This window comes from Pteronotus mesoamericanus, unplaced genomic scaffold (assembly GCF_021234165.1).
Source record: "Pteronotus mesoamericanus isolate MK-2021 breed Mesoamerican mustached bat unplaced genomic scaffold, CSHL_Meso_final contig_457, whole genome shotgun sequence".
Taxonomy (NCBI): domain Eukaryota; kingdom Metazoa; phylum Chordata; class Mammalia; order Chiroptera; family Mormoopidae; genus Pteronotus; species Pteronotus mesoamericanus.
Genome location: NW_026555168.1, coordinates 347,505 through 369,999, shown reverse-complemented (window position 1 = coordinate 369,999; position 22,495 = coordinate 347,505). Strand labels below are relative to the sequence as shown.

Genomic DNA, 22,495 nt, shown 5'->3' with positions numbered 1-22,495 from the left:
CTGAAGTTTGTACTTTTTGTCCATCATTTTGCTATTTCCATGCCTCTCCCCCACCCCCGCCCCGGCCACATCCATTCAGGTTTCTGCTTCTGTGAGTTTGACTTTTTTAGATTCTGCCTATTAGTGAGATCATACAGTACTTGTTTTTCTGTATCTGGTTTATTTCACTTAGCAAAATGCTCTTCAGGTTCATCCATGTTGCAAATCTGCCTGTGCTTCTAACGTGTGATTGTGGGCAAGTCGCTTAACCGCACCGCTTTCTGTGAAATGGGCTAATAATAGTGCTATTACTTTATAGTTTGTTGAGGGTTAAATTGCATAAATTGCAATGAGGTAAAGCCCTCATTGTAATAGCTGCTGATAAGCTCTTCAGCACATGGGAGCTGCTAGCATCATCATCATCACCACCATCCATGTTGTTAGTGGAAGGCTTTCCAGGGGACCAAGATTATAGACCTGGCTTTGCTGCTGTTAACAGTTGGTCCTGGGTGTATTGCTGAACTTCTCTGAACCTTGGTATTATTTTCTCTTAAACAAGGGAGTGACCCAGATGCTTCAGCCTCTTAGCTCCAGTGCTCTGTTTTGTGTGCCAGGTGTCCAGTTTCTTATCAGGCCTGAGGGACATGATGCTGGCTGCCAGGAAAGAGAGATCCCACTTTCTGTTAAAAAGGGACATGTAGCTCTGTGCCAGATGTTGATCCTGATAACCTTTTCTTTCCTTGATTTTATATGCTTAGAATGTATCCCTTTCCCCAGTGTCTGCCAAATGATATCTCATGCTTTTATGTGTTTTTCTTTTTTCTAGTATATTCAGACAGGTATGCCCAGTGGGCTGGACTTAAGTCTCATTTTGGTAGAGCCTTACACATAGGGGAGTTTACAAATGAGGGAGATCCCATCACTTTGCTGTTGGTTTTTAAATCTGGTCTGTGTTTGTCTTTACCACATTCAACCCAAGCATGGAGGGCTGCCTGTATCTGAGACTGCCCAAGGAGAGTCACTCAGGAGAAAGGAATGGCTTTTTTGATTCTTAATAAGCTCCATTCTCTCCTTTGTTTCCTTTTCAGCCTTCAGTTTTGGTGTGAACTTTAAAGGGCTTACCAGAGCTAACTTAGTGTAAGTTTGTTTATATTTTTCATGTGTATCTTTACCAGCCACCACTTGTGCAAAAAGTGAGGTGTGAGTCCATCTCTGGCCTGGTGCTGGTATTGCAGGTTACCGTCTTGTTCTCTGGGACAGGCATACAGAATGAATGAATGGAGTTGTTTTCAGCCCACTTCCTGCCTAATTGAACACCTGCCCAGTGAATGCTGCCAGCACGCCTGCCTGTTACCTGATTTGCCAGCCATCCCTGTCATGTTGGTGTCTTGCTTGAATCCGAAGAGTCAGTTTTGTCATTTGCAGTTAGCTTACTATGTCCTTCAGAGAACTGTTTCATTCTTCACTTAATTTAAAGGTGGTGATGTGTCAGCTTTTGGTATGGTCCCTCTGCATTCCCATCTTGTCACTGTCTTCCCCGTTAACATCACCGGTGGCTGGCAGCCTCATAAGAGCTGTTGAAAGACTCTGGATCGGTTTTCATGATTGCCTCACTCTCCCTTGAGCTAGACTTACTTTCTAGCCAGTCATTCTTAAAGTAAAGCTCATGGTTTAGAGCTGATTAGGAATATTTTATTTAAGAGATGAGACATAAAAGTTTTTTCTTTTAATAAGCTCTTGTATATTTCTAGTGGTTTTAGGTTCATAGCAATATTGAACAGAAGGTGCAGAGATTTTGTACATATGCCCTGTCGCCCCCTCCCCTACCTCGTAGCCACCTCCTCCGTTATCAGCCTTCCCCACCCCAGAAGTACTGTTGTTAAAACCGATGAATCTACATTGACATGTCATAATCACCCAGAGCCTGTAGTTTACAATTAGGGTTCACTCTTGGTGTTGTGCATCCCATGGGTATGGACAAATGTGATGTGTATCCATCAGTGTAGTATCATAGAGTATTTTCACTGCCCTAAAAATCCTCTGCTCTGCTTATTAATCCCTCCTGCCCCCAATGCTTAGCAACTTCTGATATTTTTACTGTCTCCATATTTGTCTTCTCCACAGTGTTGTATAGCTGGACTCATACAGTATGTAGCCTTCCCAGATTGGCTTCTTTCACTTATGAATATACATTTAAGGTTCCTTCATGTCTTTTCATAGCTTGATAGTTTCTTTCTGTTTAGTGCAGAATAATATTCCATTGTCTGGATATACCACAGTTTCTTTGTGCATTCATCTGCAGAAGGACGTCCTAATTGCTCCCAAGTTTTGGCAATTATGAATAAAGCTGCTGTAAACATCAACATGCAGGCTTTAGTGTGGACGTAAGTTTTCAGATCTTTAGGGTACATAACGAAAAGAATGATTACTGGGTCACATGGTAAGAGTATGTTTAGTTTTGTAAGAAACAGACTAATTGTCTTCCAGAGTGACCGTACCATTTTGCATTCCCACCAACAGTGAGTGAGAATTCCTATTGTTCCATATCCTCACCAGCATTTTGTGTCATCCATTTTCTGGAGTGTGGCCATTCTCACAGGTGTGTAATGGTATCTCCTTTCATTTGCATTTTTCTGATAACATGCGTGGCAAGATTGTTTTTAAAGAATGCGGGGGGCTTATGGCTTTCCAAAGAGGAAAAAAAATGGCTTTACTAGAAATGAGAGCCAGAGCAGAAAATGCTGTCTCTCCTGATGATAGAAAGCTGTCCTGGTTCAGGGCCTCTGTTGGGTCCTCTCAGCTATTTTCTGTGATTTCAAAGTCTTGTAGACAATCACGTGGTTTTTCGTGGAGCCCTGTTTAGGTGTGATTTTGTTGTTAAAAATATGGTGGAGACACAGAAACCCTTGTTAATTATTTGGTAGAAATTGCATATCTTAATTTTTTCTTCCTCATATTCTTGGCCTTTTAAAAGGAACTATACTGTTTGGGTTTCTTCGGCCTAGTTAAAAATTGGGTGAGATTAGAAAAATATATTTTTTAACTCCTTTGAGCTCACTTAGGTTTTACATTTTGCTTTCAGTTTCTTTTTGGATTTTCTTCGTAGAGTCTTATATTTTAAAGGGTTCCTCAAAAAGTGAAACAATTACCATAGGAGCTAGCAGTTCCACCCTGGGTATATTTGTGAAAGAATTGAAAACAGGGACTCTAATCCTTGTGTACAGATATTCAGAGCAACACTGAATATGTTCACAATACCAAATGGCAGTAATGCAAATGTCCATCAATCAACAAATAGATAAACAAAACATGTCATAGCCATACAATGGAATATTATTCAAACATAAAAAGAAATGAAGTACAGACATATGCTACAACCTGGATAAACTTTGAAAACACTGTGCTATAGGTGAAAGAAGCCAAACACAAAAGGTCATATATGATTGCGTTCATGTGAACTATAGAGAAATAGGTAAATCCGTAGGGACAGAAAACAAATGAGCGGTTGTCAGGGGCTGGGGAAGGGGGTGTGGTATGGGGAGTGACCACTTAATGGTATGTTTTCTTTCGGGGTGATGAAAATATTTTAGAACTAGATAGAGGCAGTAGTTGCACCAAATTGTGAATATCCTAAATGCCACGGAATCAAATACTTTACAAATGGTTAATTTATATTATGTGAATTTTACCTCAATCACAAACATTTTTTGAAGAGGCAGCACATATGTGTTTTTGCCAAAGGTGGCTTTTCCAGGGACACCACACAAGAGTTGCTCTCCAGAGAGGCCTTTAATGCTGGTTCAGAGAGAGAGAGTGTGTGCAGGTCCCGCTGCTGGGGCTGGGCTCTGGCTGTGCACTCAGAGCGGCCTGTCCTCAGGCGCAGAGTTAGCCCCGAGAGGAGGCTCCCCTCACTCAGCCTCTTCTTTCTTCTGTGAAGAGGGTTGAAAAGTAACCCTCATAGGATTGCTTTGAGAATGAGGTGAGCTCAGAGATTGAAAGTGCTCAGCACACTAAGTGCTTACTAAATACTATCCTTTATCTCTGGTCTGTGGAAGACAAGAATGAAATGGGCTCAGGGGGAGAAGCAAAATCTGGAACTGGAGAAATGGGGGTTGATTTCAGCCATCTAGGTTTAGGTTAGACCTTTCAGAAAAGGATTAAAAAATCCCGTTTTCCAGATTCCTTTTAGAAGGCACCATTAACATGCGCAGCCAGTGAGGCGAGTGAAGGCCGACTTCTGCCAGCCAAAGCAAGCAGCACTCACGCTGCGCTCAGAGCACTCACTGCAGGTAGGGAGGGCGAGAGAACTGTTTGACTCGATTAAAGAAAAACAACCCCGGAACAACCCAGGCGAATTATAGCAGTCTCGACAAGGCAGTGATGGGCACATGTCCCCGCCCACTTCCCTTCCTTGCTCCTTCCTACCTGAGGGGTACCTGTATCTTGTCAGCCCTCCACTCTTTGCAGGAAACTGAGCTGCTGGGTTCATCTTTGTACGCTGGTTTTGTGTTTCTGATTCCTGCTTTCTGCTTAGAAGAAGGGACTTTAGTCATCACCTGGGCCTGGATGACCTCTCCAAGCAGCGTAGAGGAATGGGAAGACTGGGATCGAGGGGGGCCCACCTCACTTAGCTGGAGGGGCAGAGGGGCAGCGGGGAGGCAGGGAGACTACAAAGGTTGGCCTGACTTTCTGATGAATAACAGATTTTATGTCTTAGCACAGAAGTGTACTGTGGAGAAGACTAATTTTAGGATACATATTGCTGGGATGTAAATGGGTACATTGCCCTCTCTCTCTCCTGATTCTGTTTGCACTCAATATCTTTACTGCACAATTAGTGCCTTATTACATAAGTATTGTTACTTCACAGTTTCCTGCTGAAATAATACCAGTTGTGGTGTAGACATAAGAAAGATCATTGGACTTGGCATCTGAAGAGCCGTGGCCTAGCAGCAGTGTGTACAGAATTCCTACTTATTTTTTAGTCTGCCTGGCTCTCTTCTGGGGAACTGCTTCCCCCTGACCACTCTTGGTGCCTCCCAGGGGTAGTTCCTGCTTGGTCCCCTGTGGACCCTTGACCTGACTGGGGTCGCCAGGGCTCTCCCTGAAGGTTTGTTGTTGTTGTTGTTTTTTTTAAATTTCCAGTAAAGGGGAGAATTGATTATGAGTCCCAGGTGTTTTCAGAGACTCCAAGGGCAGTAATGGGAGCCATGTAATAGAATGTTAAAATGGGGCTTCTCCCGCCTCTCTTTCTACAGAGCTAGGGACACAGGGATATCCTGTATATACCACAGTGAATGTGAGGCAGCCTCTTATGCAGAAGTTAAAAGGAAGAGCCCAGAACTGGTTTTACCACTTTTGGACCCCTCAAGCAGATCAGAGCTACAAAGAGGGGGTGCGGAGGGTTAGACTGTGGAGAGGATTTAATGGAGACATGTCCTTAGAGGAGCTGCCTCCGTCTGTCCTGATGTTCCCACCATTTTACTATTCAGCACAGGGCTGGGTGAGTAGAGAGGCACAGTGGGCATCATTTCAAGCCCATCTCCATGGAGTTTTGAACTTGAAGCCCAACAGCCTTTTCCTCTGAGGTGGTGAAGCTGGGAAAATGGGGGTCTGAACTCGGTGGCCCTGGTTTCCTGTCTGGAGGAGAGAGCCGGGCTGCCATGGAGCAGGAGGGGGCCATAGGTAGAGAGAAGCTGAGATTCGGAATGTGCTCGTTGGGGGTCCTCTGCTGCCCCCTGCCCTTCGCTGTGGTAGTTCTTTTTTGCTTACACTAATTGGATGGGCTTTGCTTTGTCCCTTATAACCAAGGGTCCTAAGTAATAATACATGGAGTGACCTTCAGCGACTCGCAGAACTTTTGCTTTGTCCCTTATAACCAAGGGTCCTAAGTAATAATACATGGAGTGACCTTCAGCGACTCGCAGAACTTCTCAGTCTTGTTTTTCTTTTGCATGTGTACAGTGAGGTAGCCATAATCACCTCGCAGTTACTGATATGTCCAGATGAAATAAGGTATGTGAAAGCTTTGGGGGACTGTAGCATAGGAAACAGGGGGCTCTTACAAGTTTGGTGATTATTTTAATAACACTAATGATTTGATTGCTCGGAACACTGTTGGTTTCTTAGTTTAAGGTAAACATTCTTACAGAAACAGATGATGTCTTTAGCACATTCCATTTTTTTAAAGAGTTAAACTAAGCTTGACCTAATCTAAGAATTTGTAGAAAATGAATGAATGGGTCTTGATAGATTATGGCCTTTTCAAGCCTAAAATAAGCTTTCTCTGAGTTGAGCCCTAATGATGTGTTGGGGAGCATCGAGTACAGATCTTATATCAGATGGGCTGTTGTCCATGCCTCCTGTGCCAGGGAAAATTGTGCTGAGATTTTAGAGTGATTACATACTTACTTGGCTTTGGAGTAAGTAGCCTTAGGTTCAAGGATCCTGATGTTGTCGCTTACTAAACCATGTTGTCTTGAGCCACAATCTTGTCATCTGTACAACGGGACTAAGATTCTCAACCCTGCAGATTGAATATTAAGATGATGTATTTCAGGTCCCTAGCTGTATCTTGTATGTGGTAGGTGCTAAATAAATGTAGCTAAATAAATGTAGCTGCTACTATTAAAAATGATAGCTTCAGTAACAGTTGCAACTAAAGAGGGTAAGACTAAAAAATAAGAACCTGAATTTGGTATTTAATTCCAAGCCAATCAGTATAAAAATCAGATAATGAACTCCCATTGGGTGCCTCATCTTTGTGAGGGGTAGGGGTAGAGTGGGTAAGGAGGTATATAACACCATTCCTGACTATTGGGGGAACAAGTCGTGTGCATATGGAGAAAAACAGGTACCGTATAAGGAACCGGGCTTTGGAGGATGGCAGAGGGTTGGAAATGACGAGACATCCCAGAGAGAGCCTGCAGTTGATGGTAAGTGTAATGAGGGAAGGGGAAGTGATGTCAAGAATGAAATGTGTAGGGCAGTCTTTGGAAGAGGCCAAATGATATATACACATTATGCCTCACTTTCCTGTTTTATTTTTCCTTTGTCCTCCTGATTCCATTCCAGACCCGCTTAGTGTTTCCGATCATCACGATGAACATCCATACCCGTCACGCATTCCAGAGTTAAACACTTTTTTGCAGACTCGTTTTCTCTGTGAACAATTGGCCTTTTGTTAGCCCACACCTTTAAATCATCAGAATCCCCTCAGCAGAGATTGCCTCCCCCCATTTTCTCTGCCTTATTTTAGTTTCCCCCACCATAAAGGGCCTTTTTGCGGTTTCATCTCTGAATCTTGACTATCAATTCAGCAGGTGTTTGTTGAGCGCCTACTATAGGCAGCAGGCAGGGCGGTGGGCTCAGGAGGACGGAGGAATAGAAAGATTAATGAGACGGGTAGTCTCTGCCCTGAATCTGCTTGCTTTGTAGAGGAAACAGATGGGCAGACAGACTCTAATTAAATGTGATTAGTGCTTTATTTGGGTCAGAGAGGGAAAGACATTTGGCGGGAGCCCCAAATCCTCGAGTCCTCCATCAGCCACTTGCTGCTGTGCTTGGTTCAGAAAGGCTGTCCCCCGCCCCTGCCCAGCCTGGAAGTGCATTCTTTAGCAGTGGCTACCATTACGTAGCATCTTGCTACAAGGTTCCCTGATGGTAAAGTGCTTAAGTTCCTTTTGTCACCCCCACCCAAATCCTCCTCCAATCTAGATGAAAAGTCTAGATCTAGAAGTTCGATCCTTTCCTCTCTTTCCACAGACTTAAACCTGCACCTCCCCTGGGTTCTCCAGTGCATCAGCTCAGAGGCCTGAGAGGACCTTTGACACCGCCCTCTGTCTCGCCCCTGTTCTGATTATTCACCAAGTCCTGTCAGCTGTGTCTCCCATGCCTTTTCTCTTTGCCGTCTCCCACGTCCAAGCCGTCATCTCTAGCTGTAGGTCACGACCCTGGCTACCGGGTTCTGGAATTAATTTAGAGGATTTTTACCAACATTAAAAAAGAAAGAAAAAGAAGTAGAATGAAAAACATTAGAGTGGAATGCATGCAGTGAAGTTGTTTTATTTTGTGAAACCTTGTGTTTGTATGTAATACTTCTACCAAAAAAGGTTAACATTGCTAAAGGTGTTACGTATTGACTTATTTACCCCCCACAACAACCTATGTGGTAGGATCATTATTGTTATCGCTGCTTTGCAGCTGAGGAAACTGAGGCTCAGGGCAGTTGAGAAACTTGCCCAAGGTCACAGAGAGTGCCAGGGGTCCAGCCCACCCACCAGCCCAGACAGGTAGCCTGCCTCTCATAGACTCTGTGTGTGTGTTTGTGTTGGAGGGGGGGGCGGGGGGCACGTGCGGAGGGGGGACTGGGTTGCAAAGTAAAGTGTCTTACTCTGCAAGTTGTGGTAAAAAAAAAAAGTTGGAAAGTTTCTGTTTGGCAGACATCTGTACCTTCACTCTTATCCCCCACAGATCTCTGAGTGGCAGCCCCAATAACCTTTTATAATACAAATTGGATGATGCTTCTCTATAGCAGGGCCCCATATTCTTAGGACAGTGTGCATTCCATGTGGTGACAGGCCTGTGTAGCCTGGTCCCTGCTGCTACTTGAGCCTCACAGCTCATCCTGTCTCACAGGCTTTGAGACCCCTCGAGTCCTGTGAATGTGCTCCCATGACCTCAGACTCAGGCCCTTCATGACTGGCTCCCATGGTACCCTGTACTGCAGTTCACGGCACTTACTATAGCCAGAAAGTAATGGTTTCTTGTGTAATTGATGCCTGTCTGGGGAAGGGACGCGGGCTGGCTCATACCCCTAGTGAGGGCAGTGTCTGGCATATCAGTCAGTGGATGCTTGCTGGGTGTCCATCAGCTGACTTACTGGACTAAAGGGGTCTATTTGCCTGCGTGCATCAACACCCCATAAGAAACGAACAGGAGCTTGCAGCAAAGAAGGTCATAGTTTATTATTAGGAAGTGGCCCACGCCCAGAGTCACAGGTGAGCTAGTGCTCAAACACCTGGCTCTTAGATGGCTTTCCGGGGATGGGTTATATAGGGGGAAAATTGTTAATCATGATGACCAAGGGCAGTAGGATCATGGTCTGTACTGGTTGTTCAGCACTAGGGTCGGAGGGTCATTGATGCAGCCATGACATCACTTTGTCTGGTTTCGCTGCTTTTGTGGGCCTGAAGCTGAGACACAGCTGAGGCCTGGATGTCATCTTTAGTGTGACGGAAACTGTCTCTGTGGTCGGTAAACCTGAGGCTTTGTTCCTAAGGTTATTTGATGTGGGTCACAACTTCATTTTCCTGAGGGCTTAATGCTTAAGGGAGTGGTCAGACTAGGGAGAAGGAGGCAAGGAAGTCAGGGGGCTGGATGGGACCAGTTTGGGTCAAAGGAAAGGAAGGAGAAAAGGTCATACTAAAGAAATGAAGTTTCTTTGAGGTTACACTGTGGATGGTGAAGAAGGGCAGGAGTCTCATTTTTGGCTGAATTGATTGTATCAAAATATTCCTTACTCTTTTCCCTGACCTTGCTAGAAAGCAGTTCTTTAATTAGCCATGTTTATTTTTATAGATGGGGTCGAAATTTTTTGAGTGTGTGTGTATAAGATTTTTAGACAGGAGGGAGAAAGAGAGGGAGAGAAACAGGAGAAAGAGAGGGAGAGAAACATGAATGTGTGGTTGTCTCTCATGGCTCCCCCACCCCCGCGGGGACCGGGCCTGCAACCCAGGCATATACCCTGGCTGGGAATTGAACCAGTGACCTTTTGGTTTGCAGACTGGCACTCACTCCACTGAGCCATACCCGCCAGGGCTATTTTGCTGGATTTTCAATGTGCTATTCTAACTGGATGAAGAGCTGCTGGAGTTAACCTATTGGGCGGGGCCCTGAACTCCCTGTGGGAGACGGCGCTGTGGTCTAATGAGAGTCCTGGACCCCAGATCAAGAGGAAAAGGCCCTGCTTACACCATGTCTTTGTGATTCAGCCTTGAGACAGCCTCCTAGTGATGATAGTGTATCCACGTATCTCCTGACTGATTACGACAGTCGACAGTCGGAGGAGATATATTGTATGTGAAAGGTAGGCGACAGAACAGTGTTGGCTCTTCAGCAAGGTGGTGGTTTTGTTTTTCTTCTTTTTTAGGTCTCCTTGTGCATGACAAAATCCATATAGGCCCAGTTGTCGTCAGGCACAACCAAGGTCAAGTGTAGTTCTCTAATCTATTGAGTGTAGCCCTGGGGCAAAGCCATTTGAATTCCTTCTCTAAATTCACATATTGGTGATTTTTTAAAAACCTTGATATTTGGGCCTTGGGAAGCTTTATGGATTATGTTAGTGCAATGACAACTCTGTATTGTACTTTGGCCCTGAAATAATAACTACACTGATAGTAATTACAGCTTTTGTTTTTTGGGAATCTGCCATATGCCAGACACGTACTTAAGTGTCTGTGATATATTTATTACCTGTCCTCCCACCAACTTGTGAAGTAAGTGGTGCACTCCACATGTTGCAGATGATGAAACAGGCCCAGAGAAACTTACCAAGGTCTTCAGTTGGAGTTCTTGTAGGACACCTATCATTTTAGGTACAACTACTGTACTAAATTTTTTTTTTTTGACTTAGAAAGCAATGACTGTAAGCTCCTTGAGAGCAAGTTTTAATGGTTGTCTTCTTGTCTGCTCTATATGGTTTGTGCCCTTGATTGGTGTAATCCAACTCCTCCTGGGTAAGCTACTTAACCCGGGGCGGGGTGGGGGGGGGATGGGGGGGCGGGGTCTGATTGTCCAGGCCAGGAGTTCCAGTTTCCATGATGGATTCTGTAGGGGTCTCCAGAAGTGCTTCCTGCTCCTTCAGTTCCCGCCCCCAGTGGTGGAGTGCATGCTCTGGAACAGTGATTTTCAACTTTTTCATTTCATGGCACACATAAACTAATTACTAAAATTCTTTGGCACATCAACAAATATAATTTTTGCCGATTTCACAAAAAAGCAGGTATAATTTGATTCATTCACACTGGATAGCTATTATTGTGTTGGCTGTTGCCATTTTTTTTATTTGACAATCTAAGGGAAAAGAGCTCAGTGCCCCTGACTAAAGAGTCAGGTGTTGCATGTTTTAAAAACTCTTGCAGCCCACCAGTTGAAAAACACTGATCTAGAAATGGGAGCTGATTTCCTCTCCTCTATACTTCTTTTTATTTCTAAATGCCGTTTATCTTTTCTGGGTTACGTTGGTTTTCCTTCTTTATGTTACAGTTTATTGCTCTTTGCTGGCTCCTTTATTTTTATTTTCCAGACTTGCTGAGATACATCTTGATTTTGGCATCTTTAGATGTTAAAGCCCCACACTTTGTTACTGATGACTTCCCTCATTTTGCAGGATTCCATTTGGTTGCAAGTCTATTGTGCAAGACCCTGCTTCTTTCCCTTCCATCATTAAATTTTATTATTTTTTCCTGCTCTTTTATAGAAATTTATAGTTCATTTTATGGATCGTAATAATGGCCCCTCAATGCCCTGTAGTTTGATTTCCAATCATATGTTCATGGAGCAGAGGGCACATTTATGTGTCCTTGCTCTTTCTAAAAGGCAGGACTATATCATTTTGGTGCTCTACACCATTCATCGGCTCTTGTAAGATTGGTTTTGAACACCTCCTCAGTGTGGCAGACCACGGGTGCCCCTCGCCCCACTGCCTCCTCACCTCATGTCACCCGCCGTTAATTACTGCTTCCCCGTACACTTAGAGCAGCAGTTCTCAAACTTTTCATTGCAAGACTTCTTTAAAAATTCTTAAAAATTAGTAAGGTCCCCAAGAACCTTCAGTTATATGGATTATATCTATCTAGTAATATTTATGATATTAGAAATTGGGATTGAAAAGATTTAAAAATATTTGTTGAATTTGTTTAAATATAGCAATAATAAACCCATTACATGGTAACAAATAACATTTTTAATAAAAGATAACTATTTCCAAAACAAAAACATTTAATGAGAGAGTGACATTGTTTTACTTTTTTCCAGATATCTTAAATGTCTGCTTTAATGGAAGACAATTGGATTCTCTTAAATGCTTTTGCAATCAGTCTGTTGCAGTATGTTGTGTTGGTTAAACTATATGAAGAAAAATCCAGTCTTACACAGATATGTAGTTGGAAAAAGGGGAGTAATTCCCCTTCAGTTAATTGTGGATAGTCTTTGAAACTGCATCAGAGCCTGACAAGTGGTAGTTTCTTAAAGGTTTGTTGTGACATAGAATCTGAAATCATAAAAATGGACTTTTCATACTCTGTTACACTAAAATCTATTCATCTTTGTTATGCTTTGAAAGGCTCTTGTATGCATTTTGTAACACCATACATTAGTCATTTGGAAAATACCACATTTATTAATGTCACTGCCATGCTCACCTGCAGTCTTTAAGTATTGAGATGCTCTAAAACTCACAATGGCCAATGTAAGTTTTTCAAAATTTTAATTTTTGCTCAAAAGCTAACATTTTTCCTTTAGCAACAAATACTGTCCATTTTCCTTGAAATAACAAGGTTGCATTACTAATTTTTGAGAAAATGTCTACAAATAGCCAGACCCAAGTAACCACAATTTTTCTCTCCATCATCTTTCAAGTAAACGTGGTGTTCCATGAAAGAGAATGGCTGGCTCACGGCGCAGCTCAGCCATGCGGGTGCTCTTCCTTCCTGGCAGCCGTCACACTTTGGCTTGCCTCAGGGGGGCTTTAGGAGAGCTTTCCACCCTTTCACCTGGGACAGCAAAAAGATGGGCACTCGGGGGTCAGTATTTAATAGAACTAATAATTTTTATCTCTTCATCAAGGACATTGTTAGGTGAAGTTGACTTTTTTAAACCATGACTGTGTGGTGGTGGAGAAATACCATGACCCCTCGTACAGTCAGCTGCCTTGATTCTTGCTAAGGCACCAGCAGTTTTACCCGCCGCTGCCACTGCACTTTCAGTGTGGATTTCAACACAGTTGGAGATAATTTTGATCCCCAAAGAGGGCCTGAGACCCTGCTTTGAAAACCACTGGATAAGGCTAAACTTGTCTTTGATCATCTGCCTGGAATACTCATCCTCACCTCCTCTCCGTCCTTGTGTGCAAGCGTCCATGTATGTATATGTGTGTATGCCTGTGAGTATATATACAAGTATGTTGTGTGTTAGTGTCTGTCACTTCAGTTAATGCTAGTTATGCTAATCACACACGTCTCTCCCAGCAGAATGTAGGCTGTGAGCCAGGTCTCACATTTAATACTGACACCAAGTTTCATGCCTGTTAAATGTTAACTTGTTAGAGGCTGGCTCTCTTCATCATCATTAGAGCATTATTGCAAGGGTGTAATAAATGTTTTGGGAACAAATGAAGAGTTTGTGTTAGTGCTCTCCCGGGTTTCCTTAGAACATTGGTTCTCTCTGATGCCAGTAAGCATTAAGCATGAAAGGGCATCTGTGGTTAACTAAATTTGAGAATGTTCAAACAGCTTTTTAATTGAAGTATTTCCCAGATCCTTTATTGTATAATGTTCGCTGTGAATTTTTGTGGGAAGTGGGAGGCTACAGAATGTAGTACTTCCCAAATTGACTAACATGTGAACCTTCTTTTCTTGAAATATCTTATAGGTTCCTTGGAATTTTCTTTGGGAAATAATCATGTAGCCAGGCTTTTCCATTCTTATAGATGAGAAAACTGATTACCTTTGTTCATTCATGCATTAATTTATGCCTCAAGTATTTAATGAGTACCTCTTAAGGTTAGACTCTGATATATTTAGACATATAATGGTGAGCAAAAAAAAAAAAGAAGAAGAAAAAAAAAAAGAACCCAGTGGAGAGCAAAACAAAAAATCCCCCAAAACCATTCATACACTTTTGTATGAAGTAGATGGTTAAGTGGAAGATTCAAGTATTCATTAACTAATCACCCAAAATTACAAGTGAGTGTTATGTCAGTGGTATGTAGGAAGGTCCATTGTGCTAATCCACTTACTTTCTGTTTTTCCGATTTTCAAAGCTCTGCCAAGTTATTTAGGTATTCTCCTCAGTACTTTGCCAGTGCTGGCCTCCCAGTGATCCAAATGACTAACGAAGATCAGTGAAGCTGTGGGCTATCTGCCCAAGCATACCACCCAGGAGTACCTCATGGTGGAGATAGGACCTTCTAAAATGCAAGCCAACCTCCTCTTGGTGCCTGGCACATAGTAGGTGCTTTGTATATGTTGATTGGCTGAATGAAGAATAAATAAATGTGCTCAGAAAAATCTTGAGACTGAAGGACAAACCCCACACCATGGTGTCTATCCCAGTGTTCAGATTTGCACTCTACAAGGTGCGCTGAATAAAGTCAATGGAACATGCTTCTCGTGCTCCACTGCTCTGACTTGGCTGCCTTTGGAGGGAAGCAGTAATTCTTCTCTTCTCCACCATGCAAAACTAAACATACAATACACCCTACTTTCTATTTTGATCCAGTACTGCCCATACATTGGCGGAAAATGTTAATGCATTCCTTATATGAGTATGTTTAATCAAAGAACATGATGCGGACACAGGAAGTTGGCCTTTGGTCTTCTGACTGCCTGGACAGGTGACAGTAGCAGGGTTCTGCAACAGAGTAATAGCCCTTGGAGCCAGGGCTTTGGTAAGAAGATTAAGCCAGTGTTTAATAAGATGTTTCATTCTGTGAAGTCACCTGCAGAGAAATCAAACATCTACATAAACCAGTGCTTTTGTTCTTAGCACATGGCCCACTCCAGCTGCTTTGGGCTGGATGAGCTCTGGGAATGCATCAAAACCTCCCTCCCCCGACCACCACCTATAGCAAGGTGGGCAGGAAAAAATTTACCAGCTTAGATTACCTTCCTCTTTCAAAGCCTGAAACTTCTTCAGGCATGTCATGTTCCTGTCAGGGTCTGAAAACTAACAGGCTTGAGACAGGCCAAAGGTTAAGTGGTCTCACCTAGAGGACGGCATGCATCTGGGTTGTGGATTTTTCAGGTGTTGCTCTGAGACTGAACTAAGAAAATTCTCAGGGAGCTTTGGTCCTCTTGATTTCTAATTTTTGTGATTGAGTTAGAGTCACAGAAATAGCATGAGTTGCTAATTTTTAAAAATAATTTTCTTTTCTTTGTATAAGTAATTCACACTGATTGTAGACATTTGGGAAAATATCAAAAGCCATAATGCTGAAAATTACTCGTAATTCTAGTATTCAGAGATAATCACTTACAAAACATTTTGTTGTTATTTGCATGCATTTTTATATGCATAATTAAGATCATTGTGTATAAATTTTGATTTCTACTTTTCCCACTTAACATATGAATATTTCCTCTTGCACTGAGAGCAGTACAGTGCAAGAGCTTGCATTGGTTTCCCATGGTGGCTGTAATAAATTTCCGCAAACTAAAAGGCTTAAAACAACAGAAATTTATTTTCTCACAGTTCTGAAAGGCCAGAAGTCTGAATAAAGGCAGAGGCAGGCCTGTGCTCCTTCTGGAGGCTCTGAGGGAGAATCTGTTCCTTGCCCCTCCCAGCTTCTTCTGGTGGCTGCTGGCATTCCTTGGCGCGTGGGCCCATCTCTCCAGTATCTGCCTCTGTTTCACATGCCTTTCTCATGTGTATGTGTATGCGCGCGCGCGTGTGTGTGTGTGTGTGTGTGTGTGTGTGTGTGTGAGAGTGAAATCTCCCTCTGCCTCTATAATGACGATACCTGTGGTGGCCTCTAGGATTCACCCAGGAGATCAAGGATATCTCTTCATCTTAACATTCTTATCTTAGTTACATCTGCTGAGCTCAGAGTTAGGGCCTGATATTTTTGTGGCTGTCATTCAGCCTAATACTGGGCTTTAGATCTTGGATTCTGGAGCCCAACTGGCTGAGCTCAAATCCCAGGGTGTCCCTTAGTAGCAGAAAGGCCGTGGCTGAGTGTCTTAACTCTTGGTGCTTCCATTTTCTGTTCCATAAAGTGGGGATAGTAACAATACCTACCTGTTTGAGTTGATATGAGGATTGAGCATGAATAACATATAAAGCACCTAATAAGCTTAGGGTAGTGCCTGGTCCATGTAAGGATTAGCTGTTGCTGTTATAGTTGTTATTTTAATTAAAAATTCTTCGTAAAATGTCATTTTAATGGCTGCATAAAACTTTATGAATCTACTGTAATTTATCTAATCATTTTCTTCTCTTGGCTATTAAGTTTATTTCCAGTTTTTTGTCTCATCGAGAGCACTGCAATGGATACATCTGAGTGTTCAGTTTTGTCCTCATTTCGATTATTCGCTAGGGAAGAGTTCTGAAGATGGAAGTACAATGTCAGAGGGGGTGTACACTTTTAAGGCACTTTTAAGGATTTGCCAAATTGCTTTCAGGAAAGATTGTGCCTCTTTTACTTCTGTCAGTAGCTGAATGATGGGAGTGCCCATTTTACTGTGGCTGTACCTATATCGAGGGTTACGATTTTAAACATTCTCAGGTGTTTAGACGTGGCCTTCCCTTTAAGGCTGAAATGTAACAGCAAAGAACTCAACATAAATGGTTCCTTTAGCAAGAGCTATTCATTACCAGGCAAGAAAACTTCTAATGAGAAATTAAATCCTTGCTTTGTTAAGTCTTCAAATATTTTCCTCATTCTGTTATGAAGCCCGGAAACTTCCTGAATGTTTTTGAGGGTTCAGAGAGGGGTGTTGAGGGAGAGGATACGTTAGTAGCAGGGCAGTACTGGGTACACAAGGATTTTAATTAGAAAGTTTTGTGTCTCTTTTCAAACTTGAACATTGAAAGCTCTGAGCATATTGTGGGATGAGGGAGGCACACTTGAACAGAAAACAGCTCAGTTTAATCACCTTACAACTAAAACCATGAGAGGGACAGGAATAAGGGGTTGGGAGGGGACAGCGTCTGCACTGCCTGCCAGAGAAGGTGGGAGAGCAGCCGGGGAAGGACTGAGGGAGCAGTCTGCACTCACTTTTTGCAGCCCTGCCACCTGTTAGCCTCCTCTCCTTCCCTGCCCACTGTAGCCTCCCTGCCCATTTAGCCCACTGTATGAAGGACAGGGTGGAATTATTTTTCCTCACTGGTGAACTGATATGAGTGTACAGTGCGCACCACATAGAACTGGTCACACAGGTTCAATAATATCCAAACCAGCCATAGTGGACTAAATGGTATACCCAAAGATGTGTCCAAATGATGTTACCTTATTTGGAAAAGAGTCTTTGCAGATATAATTAAGATGAGGGTTTTGAGATGAGATCAACTTGGATTACCCAGGTGGGCCTAAATGCCATCACACATGTTCTTACAAGAGAGAGGACACACACATTCCCATGCTCACACTCACACTGCTGTGACGTGGAGGAGTGATATGGCCTCAAGCCAAGAAATGTCACTAGAAGCTAGAAAAGGCAAGGAACAGGTTCTCCCCAGAGCCTCTGAAGGGAGTGTGGCCATGCCAACTCCTTGATTTGGAGTTCCTGGTCCCTAGAACTATGAGAGACAGGTGTATTGTTTTACACCACCCAGTTCGAGGTCATTTATTACAGCAGGTGCAGGGAACTCATATACCAGTCTGTGCTCCATTTAGTAAGACAGGTCTGCTGATCGTGTGCTTGGCTGTGTAGCAATATCTTGTGCTATAAAAGCTTTGAAAGCTCTCAATTTCTGTGCTTGTTGTCCACCAGCAGCAGAGTTGGTAGATGTCACGTTTGCAGACCATGCTTTGATTCCCTCTGGTTTCCCTGCCTTGTCTTGTGAATGAGGGGACCGAGGCGCAGAGAGGCAGCTGTAGGGCTGAGATTAGAGCACAGGTGCTTCTGCTGCTTGGAATGGACAGGCAGAATGTGGTGTCAGCCTTCTGGGGTCTGGGTGCGGGGTGGGCAGACAGGAGAGCTGTCGTTCAGCCTGCTTTGTGGGCCAGCTGGTTTCCTCGTCACTGTCCTGTGCCCTGCTGAGAGAAAGCTGATGCTCCAGTGAGCCCCTGGAGCACCAAGCTGCGTAGAAGGCCCAGGAACCAGGGAAACTTGCGAAGTCTTTGCTGCAGCTAATGAGCCAACGGCAGCAGGCAAAGGGCTCTTATCAAGGGTAAAGGTCACTGCTTGCTATCAACTTAATTTTCATCCAGCTGCTTCAGTCTTTGTGATTTGGGTGTTATTTTCTGTCTGCAGCCCAATTTTAACTTTCTACATTTTCTGAATGGTAATTATCTCTTAGAGAACATGGGATTAGACTACAGTTATTTTTACTCTTATGCTGGTTGAATAAGTCCATCCAATTTAACTTGGTATTCAGGGCTCTCTGAAAGGTATTCTCCTTTCCAGCATTGCTCCCACCCCTCCCTTTCACACACCTTAACATCTGAATTTTACTCAAATCATGACTCCCTAGGAGAGGGGACTAGGAGAGGTTAGATTCTTGAAGCCCTGTAGTAGGTCAGTTCATGGTTGACCTACTACATGTAAACAGTACCGATGTAAACACATGGCAAAGAGATAGTGGGCACAGATCTTTGAAGATCTCAGGAAAGAAACGTTCACATTTACTAAAATACACAAACAGCTAGTACCAGACATTAGCCTCTGGTCTACCATCCAGCTCAGTTGAACCACCAGGTGGCCGTAGCTAGGCGAGACCAAGAGAAAAACCAACCGGCTGAGCCCAGCACTAATTGCTGGCCCACTAAACCGTGAGCAAATAAAATGTTCATTGTTTAAGACAAAAAAGAAAAAAGGCAGCACAATAAATGAAGACTTTGAGTTATTACACTTATTTTAATAACAATAGGCATTGTATAGTTAGTTACTCAATTATTCCTTGCTTGCTATGGGCACTTTCTGCTCTCTAACCTTTGTATTTTTGATTCTTATTTATTTGTTTTGTTATGGTTAATGCCCATATTAGGAGCCCCTTTTCTGCAGTATCTGGGCATCCCTTTTAATATTTAATACTGCTGGGATTTTATGAATTTCTTATTGGGTCTGTTCTCCGGGTCTTACGCATCTCTCTTCTTTTTCTCTCATATTATGGGACAGTAGTTCAGCGGGCTAGGTCACTTTCTCATCTGTTATTTTTTCCAAGGCTTTGTTTCAAAAGCCTCTTTCTTCACCCTCTACTTTTGTTTCTTTTTCTAGTCCCAGCCTAGATATCTTACTCTTCAATCGGGGATTTTTTGGTTGCTGGAACAGAAATGCCCTCATGCCCGCTTAAGTTAATAGAGGGTTTGTCGTAGGAACCTCAGGAATTGCAGGGAGGAAAACCGCCTGCTGGGAGCTGGAGCAGGAAGGCCCTTCTAAGCCAGGGCTTGTGGTCCTGCTGATCTCCTGTCTGTGTGTGCGTGTGTTTCTCTGGATCAGGACTCAGGACTGCCTTCCTATGTTTACAAGTGAGGGAAGCGGGGAGGAGGGCAGTGTGGCCGGTGGTGATAAGTGTCAATCCCCAAGCCAGTCGGTTGGGGGAGAAGAGCCTTGTGACTACCCTCTAGGCATGGACTTGGTGGGGGGATGTCCCAGAAAAGGAGTGTGGAGGGGTAGCCCCCCAAAGCTATTAATCTACCTCTTCTGATTTCTCAACAGGAATAACTCAGGTCACCTCTACTAGAAATTGGTTTGCTGAAACTATTGAAACAGCAATTCTTAAGTTGAAGAAAAGGTAAGTAGGAGTAAAGTTGCATCTATTAAAGTTCTCTCGCAAGGGAAACCGATGTGTAGGGAGGGATTACTGTCTCTGTCTTTCCTCAGACCTGTCTAGTTCTATTTGGGAAATTGTACCTGCCCCACCCCCTATTTGGCCACGTTCCTCTTTATGCCTCAGGGCCTTCCTCAAATGCTGCCTCCCTGGAAATGAAGCCTTTTGATTCTCTCCTGCTGGCAGTGATTTCTCCTGCTTTTGAAACCCCATAATATTGTCTCCTTCTCACTGACTTGTATTGTAATGGGCTTCACAGTTTCATTTATGCCCCTCTCACTACTCTGCTCCCATGGCTGTATTGAGTGGGCTCCTTCTCTGTGGCCTTCCCATCATCGCATTTCCACACTGGATGATGGTTGTGTGTTTGTGTGTTTTCCCAGTAAGCTCCTCAAGAGTGCCCCTGAGTTGTTCCTGGGACATTGTAGGCGCTCCATAAACATTTACTGAAGAAATAGTGAGCCAGCCTCCCCGCTAGACTGTTGGCTCCTGCGTGGGTTCCCTCCGTGCCTCCACCAGCCTCCTCACTCTCAAGTTGGTTCTCTTCTTTGAGCATCCATCCGAAATGGATGATCTTCTCTAGTTGTCCTTTGTGTTTTGACTGTTGGTGAAATGAAGCTAATAGCAAAGCTTTTGTATCCGATTTTCCTTTTTCATGGGCAGTTGGGCCCATGTGAAAAGCAATAATCCAGACGCTGGAAGGGAAGGGAGGTGACAGGCAGGCCAGGAAACCAGTGACCACAAGAGCATGGCTCCCAGACTGCCTCCACCTCCCTGGGGCTGGTGTCAGTGGGGCTCGCTCGAGGGCGGCCTTTGATGGTGCTCTGGCTGTGGCCCTGCTGGCTGCCGGCATCCATCTGTTTGATCATCCAGGCTTCCAGTTTGCTTCAATCAGTGGACAATTGCATTTTTTTTAAGTCCTCACCCAAGAGTATGTTTATTGATTTTAGAGAGAGAGAAAGGGAGACTGGAGGGAGGGAGAGAGAGAGGAAGTGAAAGACAGAAAGAAACATTGATCAGTTGCCTCCCGTGGACACCCCAACCAGGGATCAAACCTGCAACCTAGGTATGTGCCCTGGGAATTGAACTTACGACCTTTTGTTATATGGTTCGATGCTCCAAACAACTGAGCCACCCAGCCAGGGCTGGACAGTTGCATTTTAGCCCACTTCCTTGCTCCAGACCTTTTTGTTTAGATAAATGAGTCAGGAGTTTCCTTTTTTCAAACTGCTTACTGCATTTGTTAAGTATCCCAAAGACATTCCTTACTAATTCCACCAGTTCTCTTGGCCACCAGCCTCTTAGAGGACTTGCCCCAGCCTCTACTACCTAACAGTAACCCGCAGTCGTCTCTTGCAGCTGTAGAGCTGTTCCCGTTTCACAGGGCACATATACACGTATCACCAGATTTTCTTCTCCCACCAAGCCTAGCAAACAGGCAGGGGCAAATGATAACGTCTCACTTTCACTCAGGAAACAGGCTTGGCAGCTGGGGGTCCTGCATGAGGTCATGTCGTCAGTGTGAATAGAAGTGGGTTTTCTCTCCCCTGCACCATCTTGGTCCTTCTCCTTGGAAGCCACTGCTGCTGTCACAAAGCCTTGGTACTCTGTCTCTCACCTGTCTCTTATCCACCCCCAGTGTTCCTTATAGGGAGGGCAGCCTTGATCTTCTGTTGGGAGATGCAGTCTGACCATGGTGTTTTCCCCCACCCCAGATAGGCTGCTTTCTTGAAAAAGCAGATATTTGTAGATATCTTCCTCCCAAGATCTTACAGTCAGTCTTGTCTTATTTTCGTTAGGGCTTATTTAAATGCAGGAAATTTAATTAATTTACACCAATGCTGCCCTGTCTTACTCTATGAGTAAACTGGAAGACACTAATAGGGGTTTGATCAGCTTAATCTCACTGTATCTAATGATGTTCTTTCCCCCCCTTCTCCTTTAATAATTGCAAATGGTTCTATCAATCAAGGCGGCAGAGCACAGTGCTTTATTGCCATGTGTAATTGTTTCATTAAATGTGATTTTTAAAAAATGGCTCAACTTTTAATTAGAAAGCAGATTGGCAAATGACATTTTGATTTGTCCTTTGATGGGGGAATTGGAAAATAGACTCATCATGATAGGAAACCAAGTTCAGTACAGAAGGAGGCGTATTAACTTAAGTAAGAGCAGGATGTGATTTCAATGTGATTTCATTGTTTTCCTAAAATAGGCCATCTTCTCTGGTTTTTTTGTTGAGAGGGAGACCTCCCTCTGAGTCTGATGCCACCTTAGATTAACATTTCTGTAGGGGAGACTCAAACTTGGAACCCCCCCGAAACAGGTGTACCTGTCAGGGTGCAGGGCTAGATACCAAGAGCCTTCGACTGGCACTCCTTGAAAACATCAGTGTCAAGAAATCAGCAAACCTTTTATGATGCTTGTAATTGAAGAAAATAGGCTACATTTTTTACTTCCCATGGTGTTGTGATGCAAATACCATTTTACTATTAGAAGTTACTGTTTTCTTAGCTCCATGGCTGGTATTTGTGTCACTACTGAAGGTCATGAGAGCAGCAGCCTACATGTGTGCTGGCCGGGTTTGGCCCTGTAAGCTCCCCGTGCGCACCCCACCTTGGCTGGCACGGAGGTGGGCATTGGAGCACCCTGAGAGGAGGTCAGGAAGGGTCACCAGCGAGAGTGGCCCCAACCATCCAACACTCCACATGTCACCTCTGTACTTTGTAGCACTTTTATACCCGTTATAGCAGGTAGCAAACTTGAATATTTCATGGGCTCCTCAAGCTTAATGAGTCCAAATATT

The 22,495-nt window shown here is 43.7% G+C and overlaps 1 protein-coding gene across 3 annotated transcripts in view; it reads left to right on the top strand.

The window, feature by feature from the left end:
• SMCO4 (single-pass membrane protein with coiled-coil domains 4) overlaps positions 1–22,495 on the top strand; it is a 64,316-nt gene that overhangs the window by 20,317 nt on the left and 21,504 nt on the right. For 2 of the 3 annotated variants that reach the window (XM_054577697.1, XM_054577698.1), the window contains one exon: positions 19,578–19,653. The gene's annotated coding sequence lies outside the window, so the exon portion shown is untranslated. Of the gene's footprint in view, positions 1–7,743; positions 7,919–19,577; positions 19,654–22,495 lie in introns of all 3 variants that reach the window. The other variant, XM_054577699.1, reaches the window with a different exon arrangement.